Raw genomic sequence first — 9,987 nt, forward strand, 5'->3', positions numbered from 1 at the left:
AAATAGAAGGTGCCGTGACTGCTGTGGTGCAGCAAAATCACAAGAACTTGGTTATTCTATTACTTCATATTACCAACAAGTCAAAAATCTACTAAGAAATATCTAGTTGGTATTAGCATTAGATATCTCATTACATGCCTAATTTTACAGCAGACCATCCAACTGTATTCGTTTTGCTCCTCCAAAACCTTTTCAATGACAACCTGGGCAACCTCGCACCTTGCGCGAGGACCATATCAACAAGTACCTATGTGTGTGTATGTATACACGTGTGTGTGTATACACTAGGGAAGGGGAGCCCATGCATCATGTAGGAGTTTGGTGCCCATGATTTAAGGTAGTTAGTAGTTATTATTTGAAATAGTAGCATTGACCACTAATTTTTAATAAGAAAAAGAGAACCATGAAAAAGATTAAGGATAACTGTGTATTAAAATTCATAAGAATCAAAGATTACGTAAAAGTAGAACTTTTATTCCCTAATTTGTTTGCATATAGTATATAACAACATCATGTTGCAGCCGATACTAATATTTACATAAAGTCAAAGTAGTAGTTTATTCCATTTAATTTTTTATTACAGATGGTAGTAGTATTCTCTCCTATCGATTTTGTGCATCCGTTTGGATTGTCTCTATTGTTTTGTAGATAGGTTGAGAGTTGCAAAACCGTTAAATATATTATTAGAAACCACTTTTGCGTATAATATTTTTCCTCCATTATCTATAGTATGATGTTTGGTTGGGTACGATAGCAATGTAAGCTATTGGTTCGCTTTCGTTGCCTTTGTCAATACATTTTTTATTAATTGGATAGGTTTTAGAGTTAGTGTGATTGGTTGATAGTTGCATAACATTAGTGAGAACATATTTAAATACATTTTTATTAATTGGATATGTGTTAGTCGAACTATTGATCAACAATGATGACTTGTCTGGTATGTGGATCTGCTGTTGTAGGTTGGGGTTGAACGGGAATAGTAAATCTAGGGAGGTCAGAACATATGGATTTTTTGTTTCTATCAATGTGGGAGATGAAGACACATGGAATGAGTGGCCTGTCAATTTCTTGAAATTATTGGATCGGAGTAGTGTTGTCAATAATCCATAAATATTCAGTTTTGCTACTAGAATTTGTGGTCAAAATAGATTGAACTTTTGCATCGGAGATTAGTACCTTTTATGGGATAAGAGCAATTTGTTGAAAAATTCTATGTCTGCACTATAAATTAGTGCTCCAACCTTTTGTCTCTGTGTAGCAAAAATGCATTAGAAGAAAATGTTAGATAGAAAATTTTATTTTTACAAAAGTGGTTTTGGTTTACAAGATGAGATTGAGGCAAAATAAAATTGAAATGAAAAATGTGATTATACTGTGAAAAAAATGTGAAACGGGAAAAATATCATTTAAGGTGTAGATGACGAATGGAATTTAGAAGTTGATTCCTTAAGTACTACTATTGAGTCTCAATAAGCAATGAAACTGATGCATATCAATACGTAAGGTGAAATGATACATGCCAACCACTATACTAAAAGTGATTGAAGTAGAAGTCGGAAAAGATAGAGTTTATTTTTAATGGTTCATGTTTTCATACATTACCTGACTGTTGACAAAGAGTAATTTCTAATAGTGTTCTCCATCTTTTGAGTACTATGATTTTTGTTTCTCAATCACGTGAATAATAGTACTCCAATTGCAAGTGAGATGCTGTATTTCTAACCACTCAAGTAAGTTACCAGTCATTGTTCGTCATTTGAATAGAATTTAGAGTAGTTATGTTACGATTGAAGAAATAGTAAATATGAAATTTGGAACAAAACATAATTAATCAAAGATTTGAATTTGAAGTTTGGATACGATGTAGCCAAAATTAGAATAAATTTCTCACTTATGAATTGGAAGTTGAAGCCACTGGTAGAAATTGTGCATCTAAATTTATTCATGTCAGTTGTTGGGTATTAGCATGAAAGGAATGAAAAGAACAAGAAAGCTATGCATAAATATCCTATACACTCATATTTTGTGAAAACAAAACACAGACATTGATGAGGATACATAAGGCGCAATGCATTTAAGTAATTACAGCAACATAAAAGCCATTATGACTTGTACCTACTAGTAAAAAGACCATACAGGTAACCTCACATTCCTGAAATGTCCATGCCTTAGAAAAATTCGCACTACATTTGAAAAAAAATACACCCGCATTTTGGTAAACACAAGAAAACACATTATATCATAAATTGTACTTTGCGCTATAACTACACTCCATACAACCTCATAATCCCAAAATGCCCTTGCCCATGCAGTTGAAATTCAAAACTATTTTTGACCAAAACTTGTTCTTATATAATATAAAAGATAAAGATATATACACACATATATATTAATTATAATTTTTATCTTTTTGAGTCTTATTTTGCATACTTGTGACCCCTTCAAAGGATTACTCTAGAATTTAGCAATTAATGCATTGGCACTAATTATGTCACGACCCGAGTCCAAGGGTTGGCCCAAGCAATTTTGGACCGAAATCCACTGATCCAAAATGGTTAACCCAAATTACTATGTAACTCAAGCACCCAAGTCCTTAAACCATTATTTTCCTCTTTCTCTTGCCGACGTGGGATATCTCATTCTCCCCATCTTTAGGATTTTGCGTCCTCGCAAAGCCGTTAGAATTCAAACTGTCCACTTGGTATCCCATTCTCCCCAACTTTAGGACCTTGTGTCCTTGTAAAACCCATCAGAATTTAAATTGTACGCTTGGTATCCCATTCTCCCCACATTTAGGATCTTGCGTCCTCGCAAAACCCGTCAGAATTTAAACGAACTCTAGACGTGGCCCCCGTTTGATGAACCATAGTCCATTGGTCTTGGCTCACCCTACGTAGAAACAACGTGAGATTCGCTCTGATATCAACTATCACAACTCGAGTCCAAGGGCTGGCCCAAGCAATTTTTGGATCGAAATCCACTGACCCAAAATGGTTAACCCAAATTATTATGTGATCCAAGCACCCAAGTCCTTAAACCATTTCTTTCCTCTTCTCTTACAGATGTGAGATATCTCAAATTAGACCTTGAAAGGATATTTAGCCCCTCCCAATGCCTCATTAGCTTTAGGTTTACATTCATATAAAAACATCCAAATTTGAAATGTTTTATGGTTAGATTAGGAAAATTTTGACTAAACCTCATAACTAGTTTAGTTTAGCTTGAAAGGATACCCTAGGTTCGAACTAATCGAATCTTTATCTACCCTTTCTTCAACCGTGATTTCCAAACTGATTTTCTCTCGTTAAGATTTGAAGTCGTCTAAAAGGGATTTTCTCATTTCTTTTACTAGAAAACACCTAAATTTAATACTAAGGGCGACTCCCTTTTTCTCAAAAATCCTTTTTAAACCATGTTTTTGGGCCCAAATTATTGCATTTTTAAAGTCCCATTTTAGGTCTTTTTCCCTTTATTTTTTGAAATAAAAAATCCATTTATTTCTTTCATCCTTTTTACTTAGGAAAATATTTCGCGAAAGCTCATCCCCTCCCAAAATTGCCATATACGCTATCCCCAAACATAGAACAGTACAGAAACTAGCTAAGACTAAAAATCAAGAATCAGCCAAGAATTATGTGCAACAGGATAAAACTCACTCAAATAAATACATTTGCAATAAGGATCGGACGGGCATACTTCACGACAATTGCATTCTTCTCAAACTTGCTAGATTTAACAAGCGTGAAGGTTAGAAGCTAAGTAAGGATTGTGCAGTGTCCTTATATGCAAACCTAGGCCAATAAACAGAATATATATATATATATATATATATATATATATATATATATATAAATTAGTCAAGCATACACCAAGCAAATAGAAAAAAAAAAAAAAGAATGGCAGATCGACAGAAATTGAAAGAAATTACACTGTCATCAACACCCCAGAAATGAAGACAAAAGCTTAAACTTCCCTTCATCCCACTTAAACCTCGAAAAGATGGCAAATGCAAGAGAAAAACCAATAGCGGTGACTGTAACAACAGCCGAGGAATATAACTCCAAATATGACACCCTCCCAGTTACAATTTATTGACGTAATACCGTCAAATTTCAATTTTATCAAATACACCCTTAGTTTTTTGGAGTTTTGCCTATGCGGCCACTTAACTAATTAAAAATATTCTATTTTGAGGGAGGGATGAATTAAGTTGTACGAAAAATGGATGGTAAGTGAAAGGTCCCAATTACACTAAAAAAAATTTATTTTTATTGTTAAACACATCTGAACATGTTAAGTTCTAATTAAGTTCCTGATCTAATAAATCCCTTTTACCCCAATTTGCATCATGTCCATTCGATATCTATGCAAACATAAGCACATGGCATATCACATATATACGTTCGTTATCTCCTTGGATCACCGTTGATTTCGGTAGACTCATTGAATTTATCCTGTAATACAGCCTTATCATCTTCCACTAATCCTCAGCTGGCATTCTTTGAGCAGCGATCCTGGAATAATGGAGCCTATGCATGCATGATGTACGATAAATACTGTGCACGGTATGATGGCAAATGCATGTGCTGCTTGCCAATAAGCAAAACATAGCACCAGCCCTGAAGGCAAAGAATGCCCGGCACGTGATTGGTCTGACCAACAATGGTGCTATCATGTTGGCAACACCTTACTTAGTGCTACGCTACCTAAATCATGTCGGAGATGAGGTGAGAAGCACTTGAACAAGATAGGAGACAGAAAAGGTAACAAAAAGAAGAGTTGCAAATCGAAGTGTTTAGTTTCAAAAGCTGCAGAAATTTTCACAAAAGATTAGTTGGCTTTGTTGCGTCACCTGTAGAAATTCAAGTTGCAAGCACGACTTCCAGAAGAACAAATGGCAAAAGCTATCCATCTTCATTGGCATAAGAATCTCTTGTGAAAAGAGAGTCGTATGAGAAAACAATTTGGCCACTAAGAGGTCATTAATTCAGAAGAGGGAAATAGTAGATTTGCGTAGATGATCATTAAAAGCCTTCTATTTTGCATAAAATACAGAATTAGGGACTCTATTAACTTTGTCTCTTGCTTTCAGTAAAAGTTTTTTTAACTGAAGTAGGGAATCAAGAGCATTTACAGATACACAATCTTCTTGGAATCATTTCTCGATTTGAACGACAAATCTGGACAAGGAAACACAGTTTTGGAGTACGTATTTAGGGCTAAGAAAGAATGTTCTTTCGTCCAAGTATACTCCAAATACGAGGCTTCTACATGTTAATCCAAAGTTCAAAGATTATATTTAGGAGTAAAGCATCCAGAGAATCTTCAGGTTCATATCTGACACCAAAGCATTTAGATCGACACTTATCCCACTGAGAGGCAAGTTTGAAGGAGTGGAAACATCACCCTTTCTGGTGACACATTCTCAAGGTAAGGGGGTGACTCGTCCCCATACTAACCAATTCAAACTTCATAAATAATAAGAAAATTATCTCCTAGACAATTCAAAAGCAAAGGAATTAGGAAGCACAGCGAATTTCAAATGTAAGCCTTCATCAAGAAATTAACTATGAGGCACAGGATTTTACACTTGACACCTGACGAAAGATATTCTGATCTTTACGATCAAGATATCATGCGATCTTAAGGAGTATCAGATGGAAAATCCGCCACCTCAGAAATTGGGTATGCCAGATCCACAAAACAATTTCAGGGAAGGTAATAAATTTTGTCAAAGGACATTTGACAATTTCTAGAGCCAAGGAGGTAAAAAAGATGAAGGAAGAAGTTATACTGGAATTAAGCAAGGGAATAAGTTGATAATCCACAATTTTCAAGCAAAAACAACTCTAAACTGAAGACGTATGTATTGTTAAAAAAAGATGAATTTTGAACAAATGATCCTTATAAGCTAATGTGCAGCAAAATTTAAGCAGACCCAAATTTGTTTAAGAATTTAAAAAAGTAGATTATTTAAATTTGAGAAAAACATATTAACATGTGGCCTTTCTTACATGGATATCCTCGTAAATGTGATACACTGGTGATATGCATCATTACACAAATGAAAAATCAAGTATGATAACTCACACAACTAGCGATCTAATGTTGTACCTTAGCTCCACCATTTCAAAGAAGTCCAGAATGCCAGGAATTGCTAACTAAATCACTAAAAAAAGTGAATAAAAAAGAAGAAATCACTAGTTTCCTTACAGCACGCAAGTTCATTCAAGCTGTTATCATGGTTCAGAATGCATGCATACAATTCATATGACTACATGAGTAGGTATCTTTACCAATGAATTTTTTTTTTTTTTTGACATTTTTAAGCACGTTTTCAGTTACTCCTTTTCACAGTAATTTCGTTTTCTTGCTGGTTTCTTGTAAGCATGAAAAGTGTGACATATTTCTGTACTTTATAGGACTGTTAGGAGACAGTATATCAAACTAATTTGTACTAATTCTATACATTTTTCTTTTGTTGGCTTGAAAGGACCAATGTCATGTCTTTTTGAATCTTGTTGAATAATTTTAGATTGGATTTCTGGGACATATTGAAGGAAACATGGGATCAACAATAAATTCTTTTGCAGTATCACAGTTAGGTTCATTAATTTCAAAATTCAGATGGGATGCTTCAGTTAGGCATAGAAGTGTGAGTTCTAGGAAATTGATTAAGTTCAGGGCTGATTCAAGTAGGGTTTATGGAATTTCTGCAGCGAGACAGAATGAGAACATTGGGGATTTGAGTAGTTCTGGAAAGACATTGGCAGTAGATTATTTTGAAGGTAATGAGGGAGCAAATGATGCCGCTGAGATATTGCAGCCTTTGTGGGATGACGGATTTGGCACTCAGACATTTAAGGACTACTTAGAGATAGAAAAAGACATAGTTAGGCCAGATTACGGGCCACCACGGTGGTTTTGCCCCATTGAATGTCGATGCCCTCTAAAGGATTCACCTGTTCTTTTGTACTTGCCTGGTAACTTTTCTTGGGTATTTTATTTGAGTTCATTGTATTGCTGAGGGTTATTCGTTATGTAATTTTTTCACTCTACTAGCAAAGGAACTTGTGATTTGCAGAATTCTCATATGAAGTTGGAATTTTACTTTAGCTTTTGTGCGTGTAGGATTAGATGGACTTGGATTGGGTTTGATCTTGCAGCATAAAGCTCTGGGGAAGTAAGTTCTACTTAGAATCCTTATAAGCACATTGTTTGCGTAGTTTCCATTTACCAACTTTATCTTGTACTCCTCTCTCTGACATAAAGTTGGGAGGATCAAGCTCAAGCACCTATTGCGTTTTACATTGGTTTATTGTTCTGTCTAAATTGCACTAAAGATTTAAAGTATACAAATCCATTCTAGTATTATATAACCATCAGGTTCGCCACATTATGCTCTTGCTGCCAGCTTAAGCTTTACTATAGGTCAAACCAAATTAATGTCTTGTTCAACTCGGATGGTTATAGTTTTTGGAATTCAGTTTTATGTCCTTTTCTTTCTGCCTGCATATCTGCACCAGGAATAACCTATTCCCTCAATACTGTGAACTGAACTATTAGCCAACAGTTTCAACTATTACTATTTGCATAAAATTCATGGCATCATAATTTGATTTTATAGGAAGACAGAATGCCATTATTGTATTAACCAAAGAGGTTTGCCTGGATACAGGGTTTTTGAAGTTCGGTGCATGCACATTCCTGTTTTTGATCGCACGCCATTTCAAGGTCTTCATCTTAATTAAAAAGATTGATTTGTAGTATGTTGGCTTCCCGAATTACTCATACATGTTATACTTGTACTGTTGTGCATAAAAGGAGTTAGGACGGAAAGACTTTCCGAGCTAAGTACTGAGAGCATTCAGGAAAATGTTGGGTAAATGGAACTTCTGGAAGCATTGCATTTATGACTGCACTCTGACATAATGTCATCACATTCTTAACCATTATTCTTAGTCGTAAATCAGATTTTCATGGTCCTTAAAATTAGTGAACTGGATGTCTTTGGCATGTACTCTTTGCGAATTAAACTCTTGGGATTTTCACTTTGTTGCACCAATACTAAGAATGTTACACGTCTTATTTGTCGTACACTGTTGTTCTGGTTGCTTGTATGTTCTTAAGCTCCTAAAAGAAGTATACTACATATGCAGGGCTAGTAAACTTTGTTGAGAATGCTGTGAAACTTGAGAGTGCATCTTCTCCAAAGAAGCCAATCTATTTGGTTGCTGAATCTATTGGGGCATGCATTGCATTGTCTGTTGCTGCTCGTAATCCTGTGATTGACCTGGTTGTAATATTAATCAATCCAGGTTATTCAAGAAAACTATTTGCTTCTTATAGTCTTTTGGTAGTTCATTTACATCTATCTCCTGCTAGTGTTGCAGTTCATTTATGCCAGTCGACAGCTCATTACAAGTATGCTTATACAGCAATCACTAACAATAAGGTTGAATTGCATTGCAGCAACATCATATAGCCGGTCACAACTTCGACTTTTGCTCCCTCTCTTGGAGGCTTTGCCTGATCAACTTTGTACTAGGATGCCTTACCTTTTCAGCATGACTTCAGGTAGCCAATCGAGTATTTTGATATAATCTTGGCCATAATGTTGTACAAGCTCCCAATGAATTTTGCAACCTACAAAGTCTTGTTTTCTAGTTTATTTGAGATCTTAAAAAGTATAATTCTTCAAATCACTTATCTTGCTGGTACTATTGTAAGTTTAATGCTTGATTCGTAACCTGTAAACGTTGCAACTTGTTGACTTTTTACATACACTTTCGTGAAGAGAAGAACTTGAGATTGTTTTGAAATTTTGAATATGGTCTAAATTGGCTTTTCAGGCTTATGATTTGGTTAAGTTGAAACTGTGAAGGGCCTCTACACATTCGATGCTATATAGCAATACCTGATTGGAATTCTTACGCCATGTGTTTTATATTCCATCAGAAATTTTCCAAATGAAAAAAAATTTTCGGGATACAGTTAGGAGTTTTGCCAAGGTTGATTTCTTTTTAGAATATGAACAGAGAGTGAAGGGAAAATTTTGTGAGACAAAAGTTATTTCAAAGAAAGAAAGAAGAAGATTGTGGATGACAAAAATTACCAGAATAATGGAACACTTTAAGGCATGGTTCTTTGTAAGATTTGGTGATTTTTTATTTTGTTCTTCTTAATTTCTCTTTTAAATTTTGAGTTATACATATATATTTTAGTCCCCCACAATCAAGATCCCATAGGACAGCAGTAGATATGAAGATTTTTTAAGCACTAAACTAAAATTTGACACAATTGAAGTCTCCAATGACCAAAGCACTAGTGAAATGTGTCCCCTTATTATGTGAGGAAATATGTAGAATCTTCATATTTCGAGACATCTTCAGTGTCATAATAGAACATATCTGCAGTTCATACATCCCCGCAGTAACAGTACTGGATCATATCAACCTGTTTCTCCTCTAACATCTGACTTTCAGTAACGCTACCCTATGCACTTGATTTCTCAAAGACGGGCAAAAACCTTTTCTGAAGTTAGGAACTGCAGCAAAGTGCTCTGAGTGTTGTTCTTTCTTCCTTTTATTCTCTATTTGTAAAGAATTTTTTTAATTGAATATTCATACAAGATACAGAACGTTGCTTTCATGATCTAGGGGACTCGATCAAGAGGGCAATGTTGAATACAAGTGGCTTTTCTCTAGCCGAAGGCGCCAAGGAGGTTTTCAGAAATCTGGCTGCTTTATCACAACCTCTTTCTGTAAGAACAGAAACTTGCATCTGGTTATGCTGCATTCTTTTTTGGCGTTACATGGATTCTTTTCTTTCTGCATTCTTTTTGGCGTTGCATGGATTCTTTTCTTTTTAGTTTCTTCACGTTGACCTGTCTGTTCTGATTACTTTTGTGCATGTTCACCTTCATAAAGAAGTAAACTATATTGTAGTTTTGAAGTTTCCAAATGAACAAAAAAAAAAAAAAGATTA

Source organism: Coffea eugenioides, unplaced genomic scaffold (genome assembly GCF_003713205.1).
Source record: "Coffea eugenioides isolate CCC68of unplaced genomic scaffold, Ceug_1.0 ScVebR1_605;HRSCAF=1310, whole genome shotgun sequence".
Classification (NCBI taxonomy): Eukaryota; Viridiplantae; Streptophyta; class Magnoliopsida; order Gentianales; family Rubiaceae; genus Coffea; species Coffea eugenioides.